This window comes from Staurois parvus, unplaced genomic scaffold (assembly GCF_062004578.1).
Source record: "Staurois parvus isolate SC_StPar_1 unplaced genomic scaffold, SC_StPar_1.0 ptg000562l, whole genome shotgun sequence".
NCBI classification, from domain to species: Eukaryota; Metazoa; Chordata; class Amphibia; order Anura; family Ranidae; genus Staurois; species Staurois parvus.
Genome location: NW_028318358.1, coordinates 5,517,766 through 5,544,634, shown reverse-complemented (window position 1 = coordinate 5,544,634; position 26,869 = coordinate 5,517,766). Strand labels below are relative to the sequence as shown.

Here is a 26,869-nt window from a genome sequence, read left to right as displayed (position 1 = left end):
ATAAAATCAATTAGTGGAATGCTTCCAGGAGTCATTGCTGCTATGGTTAGGTCAGAAAGTCTACAATTTAATTTGCCTGGATTTAGTTGTTTTATTAGGTTACAGTGCAGATAACCCATTGACACAATGTAGTGTTCAACCTGAGGTTTTCTTTGTCACAAACAAGTAAAAAATATGTTCTATATACCATGTAATGTCTTATAATAACCCAACCCCTAGGCTGACTCTAACCAGTATTACCTAACCCAGTTTGGGCACCTACCCCACTTTATTCCCCCTTCAGAAAATGAATCAAGTCAGGTTACATGCAAAAACAGTTCGTTTTCTTCCTTTGGTGGTCAGAGAGTTGTTGAAAGCTGCAGAGAATGGTGCAATGTTTGACATGACATGATTCTCTTAAGCATTCTCTTGTGGGCATATCCATGACAGCCCAGGCTTACAGGAAATGGGTTGAATGATGCTGGGTGTCATTCAACCCAGGAATTGAGGGTCATTGGACCTTGGAGAGGACTTTCTGCCTCAACTGGTACTTCCAAGTTATTTCCTTCATGTAGCAGGGTGGATTCACATTAGCTAAAGAGCTGCGGTAGGTATCCTCATAGGATATCACTGCAATAAAATCTACAGTTTGAAAAGAATGGTTTTTTTTTATCTGTAGTTTCAGCACAGGTATATGAAGCAAACCTTTTTGAGCCAGGTACTTTTTAGGCCATTTCAGGTTTTCTATAAAGGGAAACTATAATGGTTTTGGGTGTATTTGGAAAACATTGCAATAAATACAGTAAGGTGTAAAAATGAAATAAAATGATGATTCTTACTTAGGCTACTTTTACGTTGCTCCATTAAAAAACCGCATATGCATTTTGCCACGTTTTTGCTGTGGTGCGTTGTGTTTTTGTCACGTTTGTGTTGCATTGGACATGTGACTGGACAAAGCACTTCCCACAGGTGTGTTGCATTTTTTTATGCCTTTTTGGCCCTGTTTCTATTCATGTCAGTGGAGAGGTGCTTTTTTAGTGCATTTTTTTAAACATGCATCAAACTTGCACCAAAAATGCAGCAATCAGGACTTTTAAGGACCCTTTCACACTGATCACTTTTTGATCAGTTTTTCAGTTAAAAAAAAAATGGGGTTGTGTTTTTAAGTCATGCTTGCTGCATTTTTGGAGCATGTTTAGTGCATTAAAAAATTCACATAAAAAATGCACCTCTCCATTGAAATGGAAAATGCAACAAAGCTGCATAAGTAATGCAACACACCTGTGGGAAGTGCTTTGTCCAGTCACATGTCCAGGGGAAAAATTCAACACAAATGCATATTTGCTGCATTTTTACAACTGAGCAATGTGAAAGCAGCCTAAAAATGCAACTTAAATGGAAAAGACCAGTGTGAAGTGTTTTATAGGATTTAAAGAGATGCATTTTTCATGTTTTTTTTCTTCTGCTTTTTTTTGACTGAAAAACGGATCCGTTTTTAGGGACTCTTTAATGACTGGCATAGTACCACTGGTTTGGCATAAGGCCAATGTAGTGCCTATATTAAAATGGGGCCAAAATCTTTACCAAGTAATTATAGATCTGTTAGTTTAACTTCTATAGTTGGGAATATACTGGAGAGTTTAATAAAAGACCACATAGATGAGTTCTTGTTAGAAAAAAAAATGTTTTAAGCAACAGACAGCATGGATTCATGAAAGACAGAAGTTGACAAACAAATATGATTTCTTTTTATGAAGAGGTGAGCAAAACCTTGGATAGAGGGGTGGTGGTGGACGTGGTATACTTGGATTTTGCAAAAGCGTTTGACACAGTTCACCACACACGGCTAATGTGTAAGGTAAAGTCTACAGGCTTGAAAAAATCCATATGTAAATGGATAGAAAACTGGCTAAAAGATCATATTCAGAGAGTAGTGGTTAATGATTCATACTCTGAATGGTCTAGGGTTGTCAGTGGTGTACCCCAATGTTCAGTGTTGGGACCCTTACTTTTTAATGTATTTATAAACGCTATAGGATCTGAGATTAAAAATCCCATTTCAGTCTTTGCAGATGACACCAAGCTGTGCAGTGGAATAACGTCCTTACAGGATGTCTCCAACTTACAATTGGGCAACTATGTGGCAAATGAGGTTTAATGTTGATAAATGTAAGGCTATGCACATGGGGGCTAAGAATATGCATGCATCATACATACTAGGGGGGATTACAACTGGGGGAATCAATGGTGGAGAAGGATCTGCGAGTTCTAGTAGATCACAAGCTTAATAATGGTATGCAATGCCAAGGTGCGGTTTATAAAGCGAGCAAAATCCTCTCTTGTATTAAAAGAGGTATAGACTCCAGAGAGAGATATCATTCTACCCCTGTACAAATCATTAGTAACACCTCATCTGGAATATGCAGTTCAGTTTTGGGCACCAATTCAAAATAAGAACATTGGGGAACTGGAGAAAGTACAGAGAAGGGCAACCAAACTGATAAGAGGCATGGAGGAGCTCAGCTATGAGGAAAGATTAGAGGAACTGAATTTATTCTCTCTTGAGAAGAGGAGATTAAGGGGGGATATGATCAACATGTATAAATACATCAGTGGTTCATATAGTGAACTCGGTGTAGAGTTATTCACTCTGAGGTCATCACAGAGGACAAGGGGGCACTCTTTACATCTGGAGGAAAATACATTTAATCTTCAAACATGGAAAGGATTCTTCGCAGTAAGAGCTGTGAAAATGTTAAATAGACTCTCTCAAAAGTTGGTTCTGGCCAGCTCAGTGGATTGCTTTAAAAAAGGCCTGGATTCTTTCTTGGATACACCAAATATAACTGGATACTAAGATTTATAGGTATAGTTTATCCAGGGAATATCTGATTGCCTCTCAGGGATCAGGAAGGAATTTTTTCCCCTGCCGGAGCAAATTGAATCATGCTTTGCTGGGTCTTTGGGTTTTTTGCCTTCCTCTGGATCAACTCTGGGTGTAGGATTATAACTTTTTTTTATGGTTGAACCATATTATTTATTGAGAGAGTTTACTACCCGTTTTTTACTGCACCTTTTGGGAATAAAGTCTTTAATCATACTACTCTATGGGCATCGTTTTTGGCTCCCATTGGAGCTAATTGATTTTCAGGACATCTCACTATTAACCACCACCACCAGAGGGAGGGAGCCCTGTATCCAGTACATGCACTCATTCAGCCTTAAGGAGATCTCTGGACCTGGAAGCCTTCACCGTATACCACTGAGACAGAATACCAGGATTACTCATCTCTAGATGAATGCTCACCCTCTCCACCTTCCTAAGGGCTCAGAGTGGATATCTATTACACGCGCTTAACTATAGCGCGTTCGGTGAGTGCGCATTTGTATCACCTGTTCCTGATATAGCTTCTCCGGATATACGGCTACTTCTAGTGGATTACCTGTTATTTATCTATTTATTATACATGTTTAGCATGTATGGGACATTCTATTATTAATTCTATACATTTTATATTTATCAATTTTATTTAGCGCTGCACTTTTATTTAAGTACTTATGTTTTAAGGTTTGCTGAGATTACCTTGAGTGCATTAGCTGCTGTTTTTGAGCGCTCACTTTCTATTTATTTATACAACTGAAAACATAAATGTACTTCATTGGGATGTAATGTGCTAGACTAACACAAAGTGGCACATAATTGTGAAGTGGAAGGAAAACAATAAATGGTTTTCAAAAATTTTTACAAATAAATATCTGAAAAGTGTGTTGTGCATTTGTATTCAGCCCCCCCGGAGTCAATACATTTTAGAACCACCTTTTGCTGCAATTGCAGCTGCAAGTCTTTTTGGGGATGTCTCTACCAGCTTTGCACATCTAGAGAGTGAAATGTTTGCCCATTCTTCTTTGTAAAATAGCTCAAGCTCTGTCAGATTGTATGGAGAGCATCTGTGAACAGCATTTTTCAAGTCTTTCCACAGATTCTCAATTAGATTTAGGTCTGGACTTTGACTGGGCCATTCTAATACATGGATATGCTTTGATCTAAACTATTCCATTGTAGCTCTGGCTGTATGTTTAAGGTCATTGTCCTACTGGAAGGTGAACCTCCTCCCCAAGTCTTTTGCAGACTCTAACAGGTTTTCTTCTAAGATTGTCCTGTATTTGGCTCCATCCATCTTCCCATCAACTCTGACCAGCTTCCCTGTCTCTGCTAAAGAAAAGAATCCCCACAACATGATGCATGTTTCATGGTGAGGATGATGTGTTCCTCGTGATGAGCAGTGTTAGTTTTCCGCCACACATAGCATTTTGCTTTTAGGCCTAAAAGTTCAATTTTGGTCCCTGACCAGAGCACCTTTTTCCACATGTTTGCTGTCCCCTACATGGCTTCTTGCAAACTGCAAATGGGACTTCTTATGGCTTTCTTTCAACAGTGGCTTCTTATGAAATTAAAATAAAAACCGGGACACTCTTGGTTAGAGGCAAATAGGAAGTCAAAAACCAAAAGAAAAAAAAGGGGGGTTAAAAATAGAATTCCATATTGATGATAGTGACCCCAATAATAAATATAGCCGACTCACATAGAATTAACCATGTGGTGTCCTCGGGACCCAAATCATACATATAGGAAAATGAAAAGAGAACCCAGGGTAAAGAGCCCCTAGGTTAAGCGGGTCCAAAAAGAACAAACAGCGGCTTAATTAATGAAAAATTACAAAACATTCATTGCAGTATAATAAATTACAATTATAGGACAGAACAATAAAAAAGAAGAAAACCTCACCGTCACCAAAAGAGACAGGTACATAAGGGAATGACGTGGTCGTCCGGAATGACGCAGTGCGCAAGATAGTCCTGACACCTGATTTGATAATGATAGGCTGTTGGAGGTGATTTGCATGCACTGAGAGAAAATTAAAGAAGACCATGAAAAACTATGAAAAAATTACTAAAGGACACATGATAAATGAAATATTTTATAGCCATATCCCTTGTACCTAAAAAGCAGAAAATTAAAAAATAAATTGATTAGATAATGAATGGGAATAGCAAAAAAAAAAAATTATTGATGAATGAATGTGTCCAGAATGAAAAATGAATGAAAGATTTTCTCAACAAAGCCGTGAAGATAACAATGCGGGCCTGAATGGTATTCCTTGTCCAGATAAATGGATGGACCTAATCCTGAATGTATAACATAGAGTAAGAACCAGACAGGGCATGCACCTTGATAGTAGAATCCAAACAGGGAATGCAATATGAATATAATATTCCACATGTAACAATAGTGGCAATGTAGATGATAAAATTTACACCATTTGGATTGCACACATGGCCATTTTGAAGCAACCAGGCAATATCAGAACGCATATGATGATAATAAATTCAGCAATCATTGAATCATTAGATGGAAGCACTGATCTCAATATCTTCAGCTCTTATGCATGATAAAAGTGACCCTCCTACAGTCATGTCATCAATAGATTAGGTTGACTATGACTTACTAATAGTCCAACAAATATGTTGATGTATATAAGTATGGGGAAGCAATTTCAAACCTGCCACCTGCCGAACAAGGATCCAGGATAAGGTTGATCCTTCAGTACCCTGTAAGGATATGCAGGGATCCTCAACAATCTGCAAGGTTTGTCAGCAGTGTAGCCCAGGTGGGCATCCCCAGGTAGTTGATGTCAGTGCCACGCACAAAATACTGTAGGCCAGGTCATAGATGCAGCAATTAAACACAGTGCAGAGTGACTGGATAGTGGAGGCTTTTGCAGAGCATGCAGCAGAGCAGCTGGGCATGGCTACATAGTGAGTAGTAGGAGATCAGGCACTGTGCAGAGGATAAGCGCAGGGAAGCTCATGCAACATTGAAAGTGCCGGTCCGTTGGGACTGTGCATCCGTTGGCGTCACCCGGAAGTGACGTAATGCGTTTTGCCCACAGAGTCACGTGGGCTTCTTGCCACTCTTCCATAAAGGCCAGATTTGTGGAGTGCACAACTAATAGTTGTCCTGTGGACAGATTCTCCCACCTGAGCTGTGGATCTCTGCAGCTCCTCAAGAGTTACCATAGACCTCTTGGCTGCTTCTCTGATTAATGCTCTCCTTGCTCGGCTTGTTAGTTTAGGTGGACAGCCATGTCTTGGTAGGTTTGCAGTTGTGCTGTACTCTTTGCATTTTTGGATGATGGATTGAACAGTGCTCCATGAGATGTTTAAAGCTTGGGATATTTTTTTATAACCTAACCCTGCTTTACACTTCCCCACAATTTTATCCCTGACCTGTCTGGTGTGTTCCTTGGCTTTCATGATTCTATTTGTAACTAATTTTCTCTAACAAACCTCTGAGGACTTTACAGAACTGCTGTATTTATACTGAGATTAAATTACACACAGGAGGACTCTATTTACTAATTAGGTGACTTCTGAAGGCAATTTATTCCACTAGATTTTAGTTAGGGGTATCAAAGTAAAGGGGGCTGCATACAAATGCATGCCACACTTTTCAGATATTTATTTGTAAAACATTTTGAAAACCATTTATTATTTTCCTTACACTTCACAAATATGTGCCACTTTGTGTTGGTCTGTCACATAAAATCCCAATAAAATACATTTACGTTTTTGGTTGTAACATGGCAAAATGTGGAAAATTTGAGTGGGTATGAATACTTTTTCAAGGCACTGCATAGTAGAAGACCTGCTGCACTGAGAAAGGTCCTATCTTCCAATGTGTGTCTCCTCTTCTAACATCTACAGCATATGCGGTCTTTAAGATGATAGTCAACTGAGATATTGATGTATAGAAACCTATAGCTTAGGCTGGCTAACCGTGCCAGTTGGACTATCCCTCCTGCCAGGCTATTGTATTCAAAATACTTGAACTGCAACTGCATCTAAGTGGATGCAGTCACTATTTAGATAACAGTTTTGCACCTTTGGATCTAAGAATGTAAGGAAGGGGGGGGAGGGACAAGCCCATGGCTCCAATCTCAGCCAGTTTAACAGGAACCATCTGAAGGTCACAGCCTAGTGCAGGGGTGGGCAACTGTGGCCTGCCAGCTGTTGGTGAACTACAAGTCTCATTATGCCTCTGCCTTTGGGAGTCATGCTTGTAACTGTCAGTTTTGCAATGCCTCATGGGACTTGTAGTTCTACAACAGCTGGAGGGCCACAGTTGCCCACCCCTGGCCTAGTGTATGGCCAGCCTTAATAGTAAGTATTTAAAATGTAGTGAGAAAACTAATAGGTATATGAAAATTATAAATGTGGCATTCCCAAGGGACATGTTTGAATCTTTGATCAATGTATTTTGACAGTGGTGGGAGCTGCTGTCAGAATACAATGTACTGGGAGGGAGGATTGCTCCATCCACCTTGTTTGTGTGCATAGATTAATCTATTAGTTTTTTTGTCATTCAGCTCACTGGCTATATGAAAAAACTAACAGTGTGTGTCCAGCTTTGGACAGAAGCCAATTAGTCTACCAGCATGTATGTGGAGTGTGGGAGGAATCCCACGCAAGCACAGAGAGAACATACAAGCTGCACGCAGGTAGTGTCCTGGTTGGATTTGAACCAAGGACCCTAGTGTTGGCAGAAGTGCTAATCACTAATCCCCTGTGCTACCTCAATAGTTAAAGTATTTCTTAATTCTATATCATGCCAAATTATTGAAAAATTCAAGTTTCAGCATCATACAACCAAAGCAGTAACTCAAAAGGTCAACAGGAAAGAATAGAAGAAGAGCAATAAATTCACTAAAGAACAAAAAGTTGCTCTTAGTTGAAAGCATTTTCTCAATTGTGCACTTGCAATGCATGTTAAGTTAAGTGCTTGTAACTGTTATTTGTTACATGTGTGTAACAGACCGCTGCTGGTACATGTGGCTTTGATGGAGCAGTCATAGCCCCAGATAAATTGTAGTGGTAATATCTGTAACATCTGTAACCAAATAGGATATGACAGATCTACGAGAGTCTTTCAAGTTAAGGTACCAAACTACAGCTGCTTTTCTGACTGTGAAAGGGGCTTCCCAGTATTTAGGATACTTATGTTTTTAGGCTACCCATGAATATTTACATGAATTTTTATCTCTTGAGTGTGAATCTCTGGCTATACTGTACTCAGGCAATGTAGGGATTAATACAAGGAATGAGGTTCAGGTTCACCGTGATTCCTCAGAATTGTGAACTTTTGGGCGAACTTTGTAGGTTCACCACCAAAAATAAAGAAACAACCTATTTTGCAGTGCAAATCATTTGCCACTGGTAAAAAGATTGACTCACAGTGCCATATTGTCAGTGGGTGTTGGAGAGCTGACAATTCTGTGTTGGGAGATTTTTTTAAATTTGTTTTTATTTTTTATATTTTGGCATTGGTGCCAGGGGCGGACTGACCATTTGGAATACCATGATCCCCTATTGCCCGGCTGCCCCATGAGTTGTCAGTCCGACCCTTATTGGTACATGTCCCCCATGGCAGCGCCCCATTTCTGACTAATAATAACCCTACAAATGATCAGAATTGAAGAACAATCCCCCCCCCCCCCTTAGATTACTTCAATAGGGTTTGCTGCAAAGTTTGAAAACTTTGGGAACTTTGATCAAAGAGTCATGAAACTGTTCATGAAATGAAATCAGGCAAACCCACTCATATTTGATTATAACTCAAGTGTCAATGAATACAAAAAAGGGTCAAAAGTAAGTATTTTTGTTGAAAAATGCTCACAACCAGGGGCGGACTGACAACTCATGGGGCCCCTGGCAATAGGGGATCATGGGGCCCCTGTGTCCTTGCCCAAACTCAAAAAAGCCTATGAAAAAGGTACCAGGGGCATCTCATGGGGCCCCCTACTGACCCCGAGCCCTCGGGCAGTGCCCGAGTTTCCAAATGGTCAGTCTGCCTCTGCTCACAACTACATGAGCATTGCTGGCTAATATTCCTAGAAATAAAAGTAACCCTGCAGCAGGTGTGCCAATGCAGAATATGACAAGGATAGGTCTTAGTTCCACCACAGGCAGAATTACCATTCATTAGCAACGAAATCCAGGCAAACAGCTAAATAAAAAGCTACAAAATATATATAAACTAGACAATAATCATTCAGCTGGGCTTGTTATGTTTGTTTCAACATTCATTCAAGAGGCTTCCTCAGTTCTAATGTATGTCAAAACATAGCCTAGCATTTATAGCCACACTGCAAACCCAGTCACATTATATCAATAAAATTTAATCATGGTGATCATAATAAGGTGACTGAGTTACCTGTGTAGATACAGTATAAATTTTGATTTATGTACCTGACACAGTGACACTCATGACAGTCTATTTTGGCTGCTCATTGATTTTTTACAGCAGTTTAACTGGCAGTCACAATCTAACCTCCATCCAGTAGAATGTCTTTAGACTGAAGCTGTATTTTCAGATCTGCTAATCTTATAAGTTAATTTAATTGGAGAAAGAGAGCTAGAAGGGTGTGGCTGTCAGTGTGCCCAAGCTAATGTAAAGAAAAAAAGTAGTGAATAGGACAGATATTCAAACCAGTCCTATTGTTTATTGCTCCCAATAGCGGCAGGCTGGTAGGGTTGGGGACGGCCCAATCAAAAGTAATTGTTTAATTGCTGCTTTTCCCTAAATGTAGTACATTCTGCTTAGCTTAGATGGCTGTCAACTTATTCCTATAGGGTTTAATAAGAGAGGAATATTGGCAGTAGAGCCACTCTCTAATAGTAAGTATCTTCACATCTGAAGGCTAACATCTTACCTCTATGTGCTAAATTTGATATAGTATTTTAGATTTCTCTAGGGATGTTTTTTTTGAGCAGGAACAATTCTACCATCTGCAGAGAAGCTGTCCGTGGAATACCTTTAAAGTAAACAGAGCTCAAAGTGTAACTGCTTCTGACTTTCAGTCTTATGGTCAACTTTTCTCAAACCATTAAGATCTTGCCTGTCTGGCCCCGTAAGTGTCACACAGACATTTGTTAGAATCACCTCAACTGGGCCTGAGGACTGCAATCTCCCTTCAATCCTAAAGAAAATCCTTACCATGCCAAAGATTTTAGCAAGTGGCTCCAACAAGGCTGCTCATCCAAATTCTTGTTGGATCAGAGACAAGTTATGCAGGCCATAGGCGGGTTGTTTATTGGCCTAATTTTCGTCCGAACGAAAAATCGGCCGATATTCACACCGTTAGTGGGGCAATGCCGTCAGCCATTTTTCGCGGATCTTCTTGTTTCTTTTTATCAATCATGCTGGAAAATCCACAAAAAACGTCCGTTTTTCGTAAGCATTGGTGGCAGAATCCATGGCAGCAATGACCGATTTTTCGTTTATCGGCAATTCGGACGATAAATGGCCTGTCTATGGCCAGCCTCAGTGTCATTGCTTGATCTGAACACAAATGGCCATTTTAAGCCACTCCCTTTTGTGTCTATGGGAATCTTTAGTAAAGGACATCCACTGTTTACTATCAATCACATTTGTCACACCTGCAGACACACCTTGTGCCATACCTTTTCACTGTGATTAATTCCCAGGACTGCCCCTTATCATTCATGACCCCATCACCACCTGGCTGAACTCTTTATTCTACATCACAACAGTCAACCTGATATTAAGGTAGATCACATGTAGTAAAATATTACATTAGTATGGAATTTAAAGAGTCTACTGCACTCTAATACCTAGATATCCTTCATTAAAAACTGCCATCAATTTTGTTCAGCTAAATATTATACACAAAGAAGGGTAGGTTTTAAAGCTGCTTTCATGTTTTCTACTGTACATCAGACCTGTGGAGCATGCAGAAAATACAGACAGCATGCACAACATAAGGGTTTAGGAGATAATTATTTCTCTGGACTCTGTAGCTCACAATGTGACTGCTCCAGGATGATAAATGATGAGCTTCAGCTAATTAAATCCCAGGAAGATTAATTAGCAGTGCTTCCACATGTGCCATTCTGGGTTTCACCTTTCTTTTGTCAGAAGGTGAAAAAGAAGACACTGCAGGTATGACAGAATCATCAGCAACCCGGCATGTAGGCAGCAAAGCATAGCTGGGTTAGAGAATACTCCTAAAAGCTTTAACTGTATTTTTTATTGCATGAATATGTTGCACTTAAAGAAATTTACACTGAAACAATGAGAATTATATAGCTTCAATACTGATACAATCTTGCCTTTAAACTAAAGTGTTTCTTGGATATTATGGAATATAATTATGCATAGCAGGGACTATCAGAAAAACTATATAGCTTCCCGGGGTCTTTATCCTAAAGTCAACATTTAGGCAAACAGCTAAATACACAATTCAAATACATATACATATATATATATATATATATATATATATATATGCCTTACTGGTCAAAAGATTTGTAATTTACTCAGTCCAGAGATCTGGGCATTTCTGTCACACAGCACAGCCAAGTTCTGAAAAGGCTGGCAAACTCCAAGATCCACTCCAGCCTGTGACTGAACAATTAAGGAGCAGCAGTCCACTAATATGGTCATTCCTCATCTCTCACCTCATGTTAGCAAGTTCACAGATAGCACTTCACAAAGCAATAGAGCCCTGATTGACGCAGACTGATTTTACTCTACCAATTTTTTTTTTTTTAGACTTGACAGGGTCACTTTAAATGGTCTTTTCTCTTATAGCTCACAGGAGCTTAGGACCCATTTATAGGCAGGGGTTAGCTTCCCAGCTAAGGGCCCCTCCATTACAGGAAATGACTTGTTGTCTCTGCCCTTCTGGCAATCCCTATATAAGGTGGGTGGAGCCTAGGAGGGTGGAAAGTTATTATGTACTATGGACAGAATGAATGTGCTAGAAGGCTAAGTGGAGCCATGTTGGTTCCCTCACATGGGCTTCCCTAGTTATGGACCTGAAGATACCAGCAGTGACCTAAAAGAAAGACGTTTACCAGAAGATATGGGTGTAACAGTGTATACCCAAAGATGGACGCGGTTCAACCATTTTGGCTTCAACCTCCATCTTGGTAAAGGGATTCACCATCCTGACAAATATGTTTCTCCCTCATTCTTCCCCCCTCCCTCCTAAGAGAAGCCCTGCAACATTTGGCCAGTATGTGTGTTAGGAATGCCACAGGAGGGTCTCAGGAGCTATAAAGCCCCACAAGGGAGCCAGGACCTCCCTGTCCAAAGAACCTGAAAATTGTAACACCTCGGAAGAGATAAGGCAAGCTTTCCCAGGAATTGAAAGAGATTCCAACCTAATAAACCTAACTCAGCGTAGGTGACAGAGTCAGATAAACACTCTTCAAAATCCATTTCTCCCCTATGTCTCATATCTTGGAATATGAGAAACTTACATAAAAACTGGACCTATCGTCAGATTGGCCACGAGAAGGCGAACAGTTTGATAGGTCACTCGCATTGTCTCGAATACATAGGAAAACAGAAAAGTAGATCTCGTGAACCGTACAGTGTATAATTTCATAATTCATATCTGATTAATCCTCAGACGTGTCTGCATAATAATCTACCTGCGGGTAGAATGTCACTTGTGCAGCTGAAAAGTTATGGGCCAAAATATGAATTAAGGGAGATTTTGGCTCTAGTTGAGCTATCCACCCATTCCGACACGCCCTAAACGGGGTATTGGTCCTTGACTTCAGAGACACCCCCTGCTGGGGACTACAAAATAGGCTGTCAGGCCTAATAGTGTGAGTTGAAGACATCTCCCATTGTAACATCAATACCACCTGGCTGGGGAGACCCGTGCCCTTTTTCTCTGAAACTTGGATCTGTTAACCCAGGACTTTGGCAAGTACCCTAACCCTTTCACCTCTTTCTGATATCTCTTTGCTATGCTGTTAGTCTCTGTATGTTTATATATATATCTTAGTTACGTCTTTTCTGTAAATATTTTTATTGCACCCGTTTGACCTTTTTAGTAATAAATCTTTCCTTCTGAAAGTGTTGAACTGTTTCTATAGCACTTTATTGCAATTTACGAATTCCTTCCTTTAAAGAGACACTACTGTGTGTGTTTAACCCTCTGCATAATTGGCCTGCGGTGACCGTATTATGCAGAAGATTATCTCAACCATTATAGTGTTTTAGCTGATATTGCCGAGTTTCCTCTCTGTACAATAAGGAGTTGAAGGCAGTGTGAAGGGTTAATTGCATAATTAACCTGACCCAGTAACAATCACTCAGGCTGTCGGTACATCGATTGTGGTCCAATTAGCTGGAAAATTGTTGTACAGGGTGCAGCTGGGTGTGGCATTGTAACGCATGTGACATCGTGGTTTTAGATCGGCTAGTCCTTCGGTCACGAGTTTGGTGAGAAGGGCTGGGGTCTGATACCACGATCGTGACAATGGGTTTATTGTATTGAAACCTGAGGCACCTTGTTTATAATGCCTTATGTATGGAAGTATTACTCATTATTCAAGTGGATAAATTGGACTTTATTTCTGGCTAGATTAACATTATTCAAGAGGATGCCTGATACCTGGAAATGTGCAAGTGGGCCAGAACATGGATAGGCACATGCTGCTGGACAGGTACAATTCATGATACACTACACAAAAGCTGGTGGACAGGGTCCTGGATGGAAGTTATACAGTGTAAGCCTGGTCAGGTTGGGAGTGGTGGTAATCGAGGGAAGACATTGTCCAGCTGGCATTGAAAAGCAGACTTTTCTATGGAATGTTCACCAAGTAACCTAAGCTCCCTTGTGATATGTAACCCAGATGTTCAGCTGGACTGTCAGAGCCAGGAGCTGTGATGATGGGAAAATGCAGGGACTTGCGATGTCAGTAATCTCAATGGCTTATTGGTTGGTGCTATTTTGGACCAGGGGGATGGTGGAATGTAAGATTTTCAACTTGCCACCTGTATAAAAAGCAGCAGATGATGCCGTGTGCTTGGGCTGTAAGGGAGTTGTGGGCTGAAGTGTTAGGCTCCAAGACTGCCCTGTATTGTAATGGCCACCCTAGTGGAATGTCAAGAACTGAAAATAGCAAGGAACCTGTTAACATGTTTTTCCTTTAGAACAGACCGAATTTTTTGCAGCATAAATTCAACGATGTGCTAAACACATTCATTAGAGAGTCTGCATGCTAAATGAAGAATATCACATAGATCCTTTCACATTTCCCACAATTAATTCATACTGAAGACATCCTATTAAATCCATTTTCATCCCAAGGGCCCTCTGTTAGATTGCAATTTTGTAACCTATGCAGGCTATTTGTGTACAGTGAAGTCACTAGCTTAATGCAGGCTCTGCTGGAAGTAGCTTATTTAGGTATGCTGTGGAATTCAGATGATGCTCAGTTGGTATTCAGGGACCGAATGTGTGCCAGGCAAACATTCCCACACCTTCACACCTACCCCTACAGTCAGAAACATTCACACAAACAGGATCCATGAATTTGTGCTGTATACATCTGTAGCCTGGTCTGTAGACCCTTTTTCATTTGCTTACAGAACCTTTCTTTTTATTACAATATTGCTGTTTCCTTCTTACATTAGTGGACAGTGCTGAACTGGAAAGTGTTTCCAGCACAGGCGTTGGCTATTTTGGAAGAGACCAGATTCTTTCTACGTGTATCTTGCTATTGGATGGAGGGACTTCCAGGAATGGTGGAAAGTGGGAAAAATAGCACTGGACCCATAGGGTTATCACACTAGTATTGTTATCCTACAATATTGATGCTGATGTAAATGATCTGGTTTCTAGGCAGGCAGCTTCTATACCCCAGAGGATCTCCTCAGTCTCCTTAGCTTATAGTGTGATGTAGCAAAAATGGAAATTAAAGTGCCACACCACTGCTCAGAGGTCAAGATACAATCTTATTCCAATAGAAGTCAGAGGGACAATCCAAAAAAGTATCAAACATGTTTCAAAGGGCCAAGAGCAACCGCTTCATAAGGACTTGGTTGACAGCAATGTGAATGGACTAGAAGTGAAATGGACCTTAAAGAGGTCTTGGTCACTCAATTTTTTACAGACGAATACTGCACTGATTAAACGAAAACTGTTCGTTCTGTTATCTAACAAGAAAAATGTTCATGTTTGTCCCCTCGGATAATTTAGCATGAACTGTCATGATTGGCTCTTCAAAGCTATGTATAGATTATTGTATGATTGCTCCGAAAATGGTATTTTTCTTCCGATTTTACTCATCATGTATACTAGGCATAAGGCATTGTTTAGAGCTGTCTTATTACTGTTTAAAGTTATCTCACTAAAGGTAAGTGCTTGCTTGCAGTATTGTACGAGATGCGTTCAAGTCAAACCGGGACTTTTGAGTTTATATAATAAAAGAATAAATTGGAAAGGAATAAAAACCGCACTTATTTTGCGACATACTGCCTTGCTACATTTATACACTTATCCTAGCATTTAACTAATGCCTCGAAAGCTTCCGCATAAAAATAATTGTCAGTACACCTGAATCTCCCTAGGACATTCATGGATGGTTGTGTTCACCATTCCCACAGAATGATTTGTCTCTTGTTTGATTTATTGACAGGTTATATGTTGATTATCCAGGATCAGGCGTTCTATGCGCTGAATGTTCACAGGAATGACTGCTTTGGGCTGGGAACCACCATGTCCGGGATCATCACTGACGGACGTACAGCCATCTTTAAAATGTTTACACCATTCAAATGTCTTACTGCAGCTGAGCATCTCATCACCATACTGTGCTTGAAGTCTTCAGAAAACATCCACAGGTTTAATCAGGTTTAATGCCTTCGTTCGCAAGAAACATCATCACCACGTACTGTTCCATGCACACACTAACACTGTTGTCTGCCATCTTTATTAACAGTCTCTGGACTGACCCACAACATGTGCACAGCCTAGCCGTAGAGGACACACTTGCCACTTACTACTGAATGTAGGGCCGCCACACTAGCATCCCTTTTTAAACCTGTGAAATTAAAATTCCCGGTTTGACTTGAAAGCCCCTCGTATATCTATGGACTTAAAAGTATAGTGTTGACCAAAACTCACTGTTAGCTCAGTTTTGGGAATACGCATTACCCATACCATATTGCAATACTGCTTCCTGTTGAATTGTATTGTTTTATTTTTTCAGCTGGACAGCTTTGCGTAATACATTTGATAAGAAACCAAAGGTGTGTCAGAAACAGGAGCTGCAAGAACAGGTCCTCCTCTCAAGGACAGAGGGACCCAATACAGCCAGTGGCTCCTCCAGGGGTAGTGCTACACATTTAATTCTGAACTTTTAACTGTATGTTGTAGCAACTACTAATATTTGTCACCCCTTGTGACAGAAGGCTTCCCTTTTTGGTTACCACAGTGTGAAAGGACAGCAGAGATCCACCCCAGCTAAAAGAGTGGCGTCATTTGGTGTTTCCACAGTGGTCCCTGTATAACTCATTTATACAATATAGAATACTATTCTAACCTGAAATTATTAAAAGTAACAGCTGACTAGTTGCTAAGAATAATTTCCCTACTTTACCCTAGATCCAGTATCTAACATTATCCCATAACTTTCTTTTCTGCCATGTGGAGGACCAAGTCATATCCCTTCTGTGCAATTTTAAAAACATAAGCAGAAAACAGCACGACCATTCTAATTAACAGCAAAGGCGGAGAATGATATTATTACGTGACACTACCTCAGGTTGTCAGATCACCTAGTAACACAACCACTGAGCCTCTTATTGTCATTTGCGGTGACATTGCCTGAAGGTATTTTTGTTTTTACTTTGCTAACTGTATGCTATGTTCCCCTAGTGGAACATGTCACGTAACACAGCTTTTTAATTTTATCTTTATCTTTATTGCTGTTCCCGTTTGTTGTCACTGTGTAGAATAACAAGCCATCATCGGTGAATTGCATGCAGGTTTAACAGTCTAAAATAGCAATTGCTTATGAAAAGTTATTTTAAAAGCCACATGAAAGCAAAGAATGCCAGATATATGTGCAGCATTTATTTTGATTTCATGCCCTGTTATAAACAAGTACACAGCACAGCTATTACTTGAGTAAAAAAATGCCAAGTTGCACGCTGCAGGAGCACAAACGGCTGATTCTCATATAAAGATTATAAGACCATAATGCTGCTTTGTTATGATATTTTGCCTTTGAATTATATAGTCTTCTTTTTTGCTAAATAAAGCATATTCTTATATTTTTATAATTTCTTTTTAGTTTTATTAACAATTTCTCCATTTTATAATAAAAGTTACATTGAACTGCAAGATGCCGACAATACAAAATGGGAGATTACTTGGTGAAACAAGCAAGAAGAAAGTTAAAGATGCATTCCAGGTATGTATAAATTTACATTGTTTGGGATCAGTATAATAGGCACAGCTACTCCAATGATTTCCACTAGCTTCTGAGTCCCATGACGACTGACTGCCCTCCCGGGTTAAGTCACTCAGCACAGGAGCTATTCAGAGAATGTTTTTTTTTTATCTCAATAAATGCAAAGCATTCTCTGATTGGACGAGGTTTAGATTGTGACTTCACCAGCCAGACTCTCCACCCTATCCAATCAGAGAATGCTTTACATTCATTGAGATAATGCCAAACAGGGGACCTCCTGTGTTTACAATGCATCAGGGCAACTGCTCAGCATGGAAGATCTCTGGAGTAGCGGTGCCTACTAGTGATTTCCAGCTTCCAGGGAAATAGGTATGGAATATGACATACGTAATGTAAAAATATTCATACATGAAATTCATCTTTCAATAAGTGATCAAAGCATTGAAATTCATGAAAAATCCACATACATATACATATACATAAATGCACATTTACATTCATACATGGCTAAATACACACATATATGTATTTTTAAAACATGTGGATGGTTTTATAGTCTAACTTAAACCTCTGTTTTCTTTCTCAGAGTGATAAATAGACATTTTTAATGCAAGTTGGCATGTTAAATATATTAAAAGAATGTAATTTGCAATGGTACAAGAATATAGGAAGCTGGATTTCTCCTGCACCTGCTAGACAGAGCTGAAGTGGATGGTAGGGACTGAACAGGGCTATTATATGATTTCCCTCCTGCAGATAGAGCAATGTGCTGTCAATCTAAATGACTATGACCAGGGGCGGACTGACCATTTGGAAACTTGGGCACTGCCCAAGGGCCCGGAGTCAGTAGGGTGCCCCATGAGATGCCCCTGGTACCTTTTTCATAGGCTTTTTTGAGTTTGGGCAAGGATACAGGGGCCCCATGATCCCCTATTGCACAGAGGCCCCATGAGTTGTCAGTCCGCCCCTGACTATGACCGAAGCTAGGCATGACATTTCACTGATATGGCTATTAATAGTGCAAACATCTAAGCAGCTATAGCAGCAGCAAGGGTGACAATACTGCGGTGTTTTCACTGCAGAAGGAAGAGAATTGCCTTTCCAATAATTCTACTGGAGGATGAAAAGGTATTTACAAAATGTTACAGTGGGTATTAATAAAAAAGAGAGCACAGTCCTACTGGTATGGGCAGCCTATATTATTATTATACAGGATGTCTATAGCGCCAACAGTTTTTGCAGCACTTTACAAAATGAAGGTAGACACTACAGTTACAATACAATTTGCTACAAGAGGAAACAGAGGGCCCTGCTCGTTAGAGCTTACAATCTGTATCACATATGTTTTTTTTAGTTTGATCATTTCTATTCGAAGAGGACACAGACAGCAGAATGAAATGTTATTTCTTTAACTATTGCACACAGGTAGTGGTATAAAGAATATTAACTTTTTTTTTAATTACATTGAAAAATAACATACTTATTATGGGAAAAACAAGCTTAGTGTTACAACTTCCTATAGAGACTTATTTGGAAAGTCTTCAGGTACTGCAAAATATAATTGCAATCACAAATTGTTGCATATTTGAAATGCTAATGTAGCTGCATTTATCTATGTACTGTACTTAGCACTTTAGTAGGATGAAAGAATGTTGCAAAAGGGTCTGACTATAGGCATTGTTACTGCTGATTCACAAGTTTGCAGCTTGCCAATCAACACCTTGCCACACCTAATCCTGTGCACTACTTGCTGAATCAGCAGCACTGCCTTTGTTAAATACTGTACACACATGCTGAATATTGTCCGAAATTAGCCGGTACAGTAGAAACTGGATGACTTTCAGCCCGTGGATACTACTGCCTGTCCAACAAAAGCAGATCTTAGGACCGGCTTATGTCAAAGGAGCATGCTGGAAAACCAGAAGCCAACAGGCATCCAATCAGCACTTGCAGCCAGTGGTGGGGGAGATTGCTGTACTAACATTACAGCGTTCTGTACTTTTTTTCCCGTTCAGCTCGCTGGGAAAAAACATATAGTGTGTACCAGGCTTTACTTAAAGGGTATCTATGGCCACAGCATTATATAACATCATGTAAAAAATGTTTATTTTATAACATCATTATTGTATTAGTACTACAATACAATAGTTGTTATTAACAATACAGTATAAGCTTGACAAGTTTCCTTTCATGTTGTGAATTCTGCCTGTCTGCTGACCATCTCTTTTTAATTTACTTGATAAGGCTTGAGCATCACATGGTAACTAGATATGGTATTTGTTTAGACATACTTGAGATTTTAGGTTTTTTTTTTTTAGTATCTGACTTACGCTATCCATATATTTCATTCAGCCAGCGGGCTGAACGAGAGAAAGTCAGTCGCTTCCCCTAAACAGCATTGGTAGAGGAATCTCCACTTCTGACTATTGTATTCAGGCAGCCGGGGGATTTTTCACTGCCTAAAACACGAACATTGACTTCTTCTGATTGGAAGCAGTCACTGTTCAACTGATAAATTTCCACCTGGCTCAATCCATTTTTAAATCTAGTTTTGTTCGCATGATGGTGCCTGCAGGGCCACCCACAGTTCAAATTTCAGCCGATTCAGCTGGAATCAAGCAAAATTTGAACCATGTATGGTCAGCTTTAAGCTGTAGTGATATCTAGTCTTTATTATCTTAAAAATATTTTATAAGAACAGTGTCTATATGAAAATGAAGTTGCTTCACATCAAAGTTATCTGCACACAATGCTGAGAGTTTTCTTAAACAAAAATATGCTAAATGTTCCCAGCTAGAGTCAAAATTTTCCTTAATGAAACCTGTGCTGAGAAAATTCCTGAGACTACCATTGATATCCCCTGAGCCTATCATTGATATCTTCTAGCTACCCAGTTTCAATACTTTGGATTCACAAACCTGGAACAAGCAGAAGATTAGAAACTCAATGAAGCCAGGACTTCTGATCTACTTAGTTGTTGCACGTCATGCCTCAACAAGTACTGAGGCTACTGGGAACAAGACAATCACTTAGTTCTGCAATAGCAACCTCCATATTTTCTCAGCACAGGTTTCTGCTGAACAGTATACTAGGGTAGAATAGCTTTTACACTTCTGGCTTATCTCATCAGTCTTTTAAGCTGGTCACCTGATATCATGAGTCCTTGATCTCCTCTTTTGGAGGAAGTGGTGGTCTGTACTTACCCTTGAACAAAATACCAATTATGTAATGACAATCAAGTGCTGTTCTTTTCCATAGTACAATGAGCTGGATGGCACAGCTCCGAAGGTATTTCTATGACACCATGGGCTCACAGGAAGTAGGTTGATTGGCACTGGACATAATTCACCCAGCTAAAACACCGGTACTGGATCACAGAGCAGCCCGGTGTCCATTGGGCACACGCTGGTAATAAGGCGAATTGGGCAAAGAATTGGACTTTATTGGGCTCATACCAAAATACACCATTCCCTTTTTTTATAAAGATAACATATTACAGAAGATATATTAAAAAAAAGTTAAATAAAATTGGTATAGGTATTAATTTCTTCTGAATATGCATATTTTGGGTGACCACTGATTTTGTCAGTCCTAAGAGGGAGTTATGTATTCACTGTGCTGCAAGAAAACACATATTATGCAATCACTCATTTACTATGCTTTCATTTAAAATGGCCTAGGGCAGCACAAATTTAACATTATTCTAAATAATTCATGGAGGTCCATGAACTGTGAATTGCTTCTAATTTGTGTCTGCTCCTGTCAAATGTACTAAGCTTGTCAGTCTAATTTTGTGCTTTTGACTCTGCACATTAATCAGAAGAGTTTACAGAAAGTCCAACTTGGCAAAGTCAGATGCTGCAAAGGCAGAATTTGCGCAGATCCCAAGTGTAGAATTGGAGACATTCCATAATGATATGCGAGTAACTTTTCTCTACCTCCTCCAACTTAATCTCGATTTAGAGTCTGACATACAGAAGACAGATACGTTCTCAACGGATTTCAGTGATTCTGGCTGGTGCATATTTTCCACAGGAAAACCTTAGGTGAGTTTCTACATTGGCAGCATGTAACATTTCTGCGATTGCTGCTGCAAGGCTTTTTGTTGCATCCCCAGAAAGGTACAGCATTAGTCATATTTAGACTTCTATTAATTTTACTTCACAGTAGGGTCTGACATCTACACTAAAACATCCATTTCATGAACATTTTTTCCTATGTTTTTTGTATTTCAATAAAACCATCAGTGAAAAAAAACGTTTTAAGATGTAGCACAAATCAGAGGTGTTGTTATATCTATAATGGGGCCCCACAGTAGAATCCTGGGATCCTTCTTCTCTACCCTATACTTTGCTATAAATAAAATTTTTTGCCAGTTTGACACAACTACCTAAATTAAACATATATTCCCTTTTTACCTAATCCCATCCTATAGTTTTTCTATTGATTGCTATATTACATAAGCTAGGCCTATGGACAGCATTACTGGAGCTCCAAGGACCACTATTCTATCTCATTTTCATTCTGCTGTTAAACAATATATTGTCTTAAAATCCTTTTTGCCACTCGAATGCAGACAAGTACCAATAGCAGGACATGCTCAGAGTGGCAAATTGGATATTTTTGTGAACTGTATGATTTTTACAAAAGAACAATCTTTACAAAGGGGTCAAGGATGGTAGATAGAATTGGGTCCCATGAGAAGTGACACCGCTGGAGGCACCAAGTATTTTATCATACCCCACAAAATAGATTATACTCCAAAAAAACATACTTTATAACATCAAAAGATAAAAGGGCCCATTCATACCAGAATGCATCAAGGAAAGGGTTAGGCATTTTGACAACATTTTATTGACATCTAAGATTTCTTGTGACAACCTCTTTCTTGTATGGGTGTCACAGGGACAGAAAGTGAAGAAAATCTTTCCAGTAGGGTGAAAAAGAGAATTAAAAACTTTATAGAAATTTAAATTCTTACTCTATCTATCCAAAATTGAAAAATGAAAAATTGGCTGGAGTTAAGGTTTAGGGGGCTTTAGGTTTTATATTGGTCTTAAACAAGAACTATTGTAATAATGTTTCTAGTCAAATAAGGCTGTATGGTGGTAGAGACTCCACTTTCCTTTCTGGTTTCCAAGGTTTCTGACATCAACAGAAAAAGTCTGGCTGATAAGCATACATGACTGGTGCCACCTTTGAATGCATCAACATGTGACTGTTGCAGTTCAATTTGACTTTCTTTACTCTCCCCTCCCGTACCCCATCCCCAACCTTCTTAGGGCTGCCTATCACCACTGCTGACCCTTGAAAAGCATCCTTAACACATCTCAATAACATGAAAGAAGCTCAAGGTGACTGTATCTCCCTTGTGTCCAACATCCTATTGAGAGCAGATGGCAGCTGTAATTGGAATAAACATATTGTTCTAGTGTCTCCTGTAAACTGCTGTTCTAAAAATACACTGTCTACAGCAACAGACACACCTATGATCCTAAAGGCAAAGTCACCAACACAAATTTGACATTGTAGGCTGAGAACTGTCATGTTGTAGACATTGGCACATGTAATGAACAGATTTAGTAGTACCTTGGCTCTTTTGTATTTCACAATACACACACACAATTCTCTCACAATGGATTTACTTTAAGGGGGGCATGGACTCTGTTAGATTAATCAGGGAGGCATTAGTGATGATGTTGGAGGATGGACAGATGTGTACAAAAGTGAGTAAGTGTATGGTAGCTGTAACTAAGGGATCAGCCAGTAGTTCCTGGTCATGGGACCTAAGCCTGTTGTTAGGCCATGTGGTCTACAGCAGCTCTGCAGAGTCTTTACTAACTTTTTTTAAAGCCTCTGCTGACATCAGAGCCCTGGTGGCAGCTGCTGTGTCTTTTTGGTGGTGTGCTGATACTGGATTGCCACTGAACCTACTTATTTAAATTAAAGAGTATGTAAACCCAACATTTCATATCCCTGATATGTGCCGTACCATGTCCTTGTATGAAAAGGTATCCTGTTCTTTTTGTGTGAAATTCCTGGTGTTCCTGCCAGTCCCTCTGCTCCTACTAAAATCTGACCATACTAAGCAGCAGAACACACAATGGTCAGTTCTCTAGCTGTGCTCTCCTCCAATGATCAGACTTTTCCTGACACCCATTGACGTCCCCACCCCCCAACTGCCAAGCCTTTCACTGGGAAGATCAATGTATTGCTGTTTCTCCTCCCCCAGTTCTTATGCAGCTGAGATCAGAGATTATGTGATCACTTATAGAAAAAAGGGGAGGAAAGTATTTACAATGTTTCTTATATCTATACACAAATGTTTTATCTTTCATTTCTGTTTTAAACTGAATTGCTTGTTTTACGAGGTGAGGGTTCACAATCATTTGAATTCATACCCCTTCACCTACCCTTCTTTATGTCTGATTATATGTTTAAGCCAGCCAAAAGCTGGTCTGTTTGGTCCACTTTATATAAATTATAATAGCCTGCAACTGTCCCCAGCTCGCTTCTCTGCCAGGGTTGTGCGTATCTCTCATGTCCTGGGAGTCTTGAGTAAAGGTGACTTACCTACCCTCCTACTCCTCCACACCTCCTCCCCGTCCGACCCTTCCCCAACCCCCCACCCTCCCCCCTTTTTTTGTTTTTCTTTTTCTTCTTCCCCTCTCTTCCCTTCTTTTTCATGCTTATTCTTAAATTCTTAATCCCCATTTCCCTGCTTTCCTACTCAGAGTTTAGCTTTCATTCTCCTCTTTCCATTTTGGTACACTTCTCTACGCATAGGAGCCCTACTCCCTATCTGCAATGCAGCTGCACATATGTTTTACTTTTACATATCTCCTTTCCCGAACCCTTTACCCACGTGCTGGCAACCTGTAGTGGGTTACCTCAGTTTCATCAAAAGTAAAAGGCCCTATCCTACAAGCCCTTGCACCCCCCTCCACACCTACTGTATACATTTCCAATGCATACCTTTGACTCATTGGCCATGCTCTTTGCTGCTGCTCGGTAACTGAGCTTATATATCATCGACCCTGCCAGTACTGTGATTCCAATATGCTGAATAAGGGCTTGAGACCAGATATGCTTTTAATGTTCCTGCGTTTGCATGTCCTCATTTTTCCCCTGTTTTCTTTTCCCTGGGATGACTTGCGTCTGATTCTTTGCCTATGTATTGCTACGTATCTTTTTGTTTGGTGTATGTGTATTACCTCCTATTGTATTTCCGACTGATACCTTGTATTACCTGTACCTATTGTATGCTCTGAGTTTATTAATAAACTTTATGGAAAAAAAATAAAATAAATAAATTATAATAAATGTATTTACTTTCATATGTTTTTTATAACTATATGCATATAATTACTTAAATTTACAAGTATTCAATATTTTATACCTGGAGGGATAAAGGATAACTTTCACACTGGTAGCCATCTCAGTATGTGCTGAAACATGTAGAATTACGAATTTTTATTTTTTAAGTTAGAAAGTTTAATGATTTAAGTTTATGAGTATGTAGAGGGTTAAAGCAGAACTCCAGACAAAAAATTCTTAACATGTCCTTGCTGCTGATTTCCTACCTTCACTGAATATGTCATCCATCTTCTGATTCACTCAGTAGTTGCTCTGAAACAGCCTATTCATTTTCAAATCAAGCCATTAATTCTCTTTGGTTTCCTGTTTGTAAGACTGGTGGCTGCTATGCCTCATTTTGCCCCAGCAACTGGTCTTGGCACATCCCTTCTGTAGTTCTTTCTCCAGAAAGCAGTGATGTAATTCAGCCCCATTTGCAGTGGTGGGATGACCGAGACTCTCAAACACATTCAACATGTCTAGGCCTAGAGTACCTGCCCATGTTCACTACAATTCCCTGTGGTTGATTGGAACTGTAGTTTCCTTTTAAAGAAGAGAAAGAGGAGAGGATATGATGTAATCCCTTATATTTCACTTCCTCCTTGGTAGTACAGATGCTGTTATCTTTAGAACTATAGAGATGAATTCCTGAAAATTCAGTTATATTTTTCTCTACTATGGTAAGCAATTTCACAAATGTAATAACTGTTTAGTGGCTTTTGTCTATCCCTGAGTTCTTCTTTAACTATTTATGAGTAATATCACATTTGTCTTACTAATTTTTCTCAGCTGGCTAAAACAAAATACAGTAGGTGCCTTAGAAGTGTTCATTGCTACATTAGATTCTATATTCTGCATCCTTAAAACACTGGCCAACAGACACTCAAGAACATAAGGAGATTTTTATAGAATCGCTGCTAACATAGTCATTTAGCTCATATATTTGTTTTTGAAGCTTTTAAGGCTTTTAGAATCTAATTAAAACCACATGCAGACAGCATATTATTTGGTTAAAACTCCCAGGTGTAGGTTCAAGAATAAAATAAATAATTCTCCAGTAGTGGATCCTCCTACATACTTGTCTTTATTAATCTTTACCATCCCCCTGCCTGAAACACATGCTCACCTTGCTTTGCCCTCTTCAAACTCTCTTCCCTACACCGTCTTCAATTCCAATTATGTTGTGCATAAAATGAAAAGCTTCACACCTTCCCAGATATTTGGTGCCCTCACCTACATAAATACAGTTGAGAAGTTTAAAAAAAAAAAGACCCATGTCTATCGAGCTCATAAAAGTTATAATCTTTTAATTATTCTACTTATTGCCACAGATACATACAATGTATGTCAAAAAGTTAAAATATAGGTAATATTCAGTGAATACAAATTATACAAACATATAAACATACACTAACATATATTATAATCTGGCTTTTTTCTCATTAAATAGGTGCAGGAACTCTGAGTCACTCCTTGTCTCCTCTCCCTACCCATCTCTTAACACCGTTCCTTGGTTCCACCCTCCATGATAAAGGGATCATCCCTTTGATAACGTACTGGTGCACGAAACATGTCAGGGAGGAGCCTACCAGAGTGACGTCATGCCGCACACAGCCGCCAGGAAGGCCGGTGGCCATTTTACCTGCTTTTTCTTTCATATGAGTGCTTTTCAATTACGGTTTTTGCTGAAGCTTTAATAAAGAAATACTACACTATTAGTACCTATTTGTCTCTGGCTCATGATATGCGAGCCCCTAAGGTGGAGATTTCCCCCAACCTCTGATGCTTCTGATCTGGTGGTCGGATGCTAACGTGGAGCTGTCCCTATGATATTTCTGGTTTGGTGGTCTGATGACAACGTGGAGCTGTCCTTAGGAGCTGAGTGTGCCCTGTGAGGGAGTGGTGTTTCCCTGTGTGCCTAGAATGTGCCTGATGACCCCGCAGCCCCTGCCCAGAGCTTGATGACCACTGTTGTATATTTATACACATGTGCATATCTTGTGCGCTTCTGATGAGTGCATTCATATTACTGGCCCTCACCATTTAGGATCACCAGCACGAAGCATGGATCACCTAATTTGCTGGACTTAATTTGCATTTTTGCTTATGATGCACTACAGTCACTTTATATATTGATTTTAGATTTACTCGTTTAATACGTCATTAAGAGACGATTTATCACGACATCACTTTGCAAGCGCTGTACTACGCTCACCTTGTACCATTCAGTATT

The 26,869-nt window shown here is 39.7% G+C and overlaps 1 long non-coding RNA gene across 1 annotated transcript; it reads left to right on the top strand.

Moving 5' to 3' along the window:
- The first annotated feature begins 16,583 nt into the window (after window positions 1-16,583).
- On the top strand, window positions 16,584-26,403 carry LOC149450776 (uncharacterized). The gene is made up of 3 exons (XR_016315193.1): window positions 16,584-17,280; window positions 21,244-21,326; window positions 26,087-26,403. It is a non-coding gene; the product is annotated as an uncharacterized LOC149450776 (long non-coding RNA).
- The last annotated feature ends 466 nt before the right edge of the window (window positions 26,404-26,869 follow it).